Genomic DNA, 3,368 nt, shown 5'->3' on the forward strand with positions numbered 1-3,368 from the left:
CACACACACACACACACACGCCTGTGTGGTATTAAAGATAATGTTTGCCTGCCTTATGTGACCAGTCCAACCTTTAACTTATGTCTTTTGTGCATTAAGTAGAACAAAGTGCTGATCTGGGTTGTCTGTCTTTTATTTTGTATGTTTGAGACATAACGCCACACAATCTGGTGTAAAACACCTCCCTCCTGCCCAGCAGACATTTGTTTCTTTATAAGTGTTTGGACATATTCAAAACTATAATATATTCACATTTAACAATGACATTTGGTCACCATTATTATAATGAAACAGTAAAAACAAACCAAAACTTTTAACAATATTCATCACAGTCTATAAAACCCATACCTGTTTGAGATATGAAAAAGAAACAGCAGCAAACGCTCCATACAATCTGGTCCAAAACACCTCTCTGCACGAAAAAAATGTCCAAAAAAAAAATAGTAAATTCAAAGAAAAACCCGCAACAACTGTGTGAAATCAAGCCATCGTAACTCGCAGTTACGGAACCGTAACACAGGAACTGGCGTTACCTAGCTTCCTTTACATTCAAATAAAATCTAATTTCACTCACATACACGATATGGCATTCACAAAGAAAAGACGCGTTCTCTACTCTGCAACAGTGATTATTAAATATGTTTATTAATAACTATATACTTTATATTAATAAAGTTTATAAAAAGTATTTTTGTGAGTCTCTAAATCTGCTGTTTCAGTTTTTTCCTATGCAATTTTATTGAATCGCTTATTTTTATTGTTTTTATTTGAATACATGCAACTCAACGAGTGAAACTTTATGTTAATGTTGTTGCCTTATTTCGTTTGTGAGCTGATGTTATAAAGGAGGACATGGGGCTGGATACAGATAGAAATGAATCAAAATAAACATTTGAATATTTTGAATTTAATCAGTAATAATCTTCTGCTGAAAGCTGCACATCTCCACTCTGTCCAGCAGAGGGGAGTCATGTCTCACCTGACAGTTTCAATCTTGTGCAAAATTCTCCATTTTTAAAATCTTTTACTTGTTCTGCCACATCCAACATGTCTGCCCTTCTATTTATCACCATATTTCTGGGTTTCTGTGACAACAGGATGAATAACATGTACAGCTTCTTGACTGTTTGTGGGCTTTTTTCTGTGGCTTCTTTCCATCTATAATACCAATTATTGACGGAGAACAGCAGCCGTTTAAATTAAAATGCTGCAAGTTTGTGGAGACGACTTTATTCCTCCTGATCTGAACATTTTCCTAAAAATCCAGGTGAAATCAGGTGTTTTGCTGCTTATTTAAACTGGATGTTTCAGACAGAAACTGAAAGAAAAATTTTGATTCTTCTGAATGTGCAATTTAATGACTGGTCTTTCCTTAAATCTGTCAGTTTCAATAAACAGTTCCCCAAAACCTGTTTTTTTTAATGAACTGAACCGTCATGAAGGAATCTAAAGGTTAACAGGATCTGACAACGTGTGACTAAAACTGAGGAGTATTTGAACTGGATGCAATGCAGGTGAAACTGAGGTTAAAGTAACACTAATGATCAAAAACAGGAACAAACAAAATGGAACAAAATCAAAATGAGCAAATGAAAATCAAACTGCAACATCTTAAGAAAGTTCATGTTGATTCAGATCTCTGCAGTGAAACAAGACATGAAACCGTCTTCAGTCAGACGCAGCACAAACATTTCAGCTCTAACTTTAAAATATCAACTTTTTTTGTCTATTATTTCAGATCAATTGGCTCCTTGAAATATGAAAACATGAAGATGAACACTTTATTCATGTACTGATAAATACTCAACATTTTAAAACTAATCATTAAGTTTTGTTTGTGTAATCCTTCAAACACTTAGCTTCAAAGATGAGGGAATAAAACTATTGGTAGGTTTAACATTTCTGGGTTTTACTTCTGCAGGTTGACAGTTGAGCTGCTGCTGCATGGTGACCAGAATAAATCCCAGGAGAAATCAGACGAGGTTATGGAAAGGAGAAAAAACAGCAACCAGGAGCACAGCACGTTGCCCGCTGCTGTGTTGCCTTGTTGCCGCGTTGCTGTTTTGCCTTGTTGCCGCGCTGCCTCGTTGCTGTTTTGCTCTGTTTTCCGCGCTGCCACGTTGCCTCGTTGCTGTGTTGCCGTGCTGCCTCGTTGCTGTTTTGCTTTGTTTTCCGCGCTGCCTCGTTTCCGCGCTGCCACGTTGCCTTGTTGCCGTGCTGCCTCGTTGCTGTTTTGCTTTGTTTTCCGCGCTGCCTCGTTTCCGCGCTGCCACGTTGCCTTGTTGCCGCGCTGCCTCGTTTCCGCGCTGCCACGTTGCTGCGTTGCCTTGTTGCCGCGCTGCCTTGTCGCTGTGTTGCCACGTTGCTGCGCAGCCTCGTCGATGTGCCGCCTCGTTTCCGCGCTGCCTCTTTGCTGTGCTGCCACGTTGCTGCATTACCTTGTTGCCTCGTTGCCGCGCTGCCTCGTTTCCGTGCTGCCTTGTCGCTGTGTTGCCTTGTTGCTGCGTCGCCTCGTTGCCGCCTCGTTGCCGCGCCGCCTCGTTTCCGTGCCGCCTCGTTGCCGCCTCGTTGCCGCGCCGCCTCGTTTCCGTGCCGCCTCGTTGCCGCCTCGTTGCCGTGCTGCCACGTTGCCGTGCTGCCACGTTGCCTTGTTGCCGCGCTGCCTTGTCGCTGTGTTGCCTTGTTGCTGCGCTGCCACGTTGCTGCGCAGCCTCGTTTCCGTGCTGCCTTGTCGCTGTGCCGCCTCGTTGCCTCTTTGCTGCTGAGACGCTCAGGCCTCTTCATGCGGCTGCAGCAGCTGCTGACCCCTCTGGGGATCCAGAATGATGCGAGAAATGAGAAAACTGTCAGAGAAATGTTCTGATGTTAACTCAAAGTAGTAAATAAATGTTTGCTGATAATCGACTCAAACGAATAAAAACAGGTGAAATTTCATCACCTGTTTGTCAGTAGAAGTTCATTTGAACTCGGTGAATTCAGATGTGAATTTTATAAAAGAATTAGCAGAGGGACGATGATGACAAGGTTTGTCATGAATACGTCACATTTTAATTAGACGCATTTTCAATTCAAACGCTGTTTTGTTCTCAAGTTATTGAATAGACATATGAAGATATTTATAGTTTTTAATCTGTTCTTCAGATTGATGCCAGTTTTAGTGATGAGTCAAAGATCTGATCCCAACCATGACACTTCCACCACCGTGCCTCAATAAATATGTTAAACATGCCGTCCATGGTTTCATTTGTACTTTTTGTGTTTTTCTGACTGGGAATAAGTAAATAAGTATCCAGAATAATCCTTCCCATCTGTTATTGTTCTTCCTTATGAGAGGAGTTGAAATGCTCTGATTTGCATGCGAAAAGCGA

This window comes from Poecilia formosa, unplaced genomic scaffold (assembly GCF_000485575.1).
Source record: "Poecilia formosa unplaced genomic scaffold, Poecilia_formosa-5.1.2 Scaffold458, whole genome shotgun sequence".
Taxonomy (NCBI): Eukaryota; Metazoa; Chordata; class Actinopteri; order Cyprinodontiformes; family Poeciliidae; genus Poecilia; species Poecilia formosa.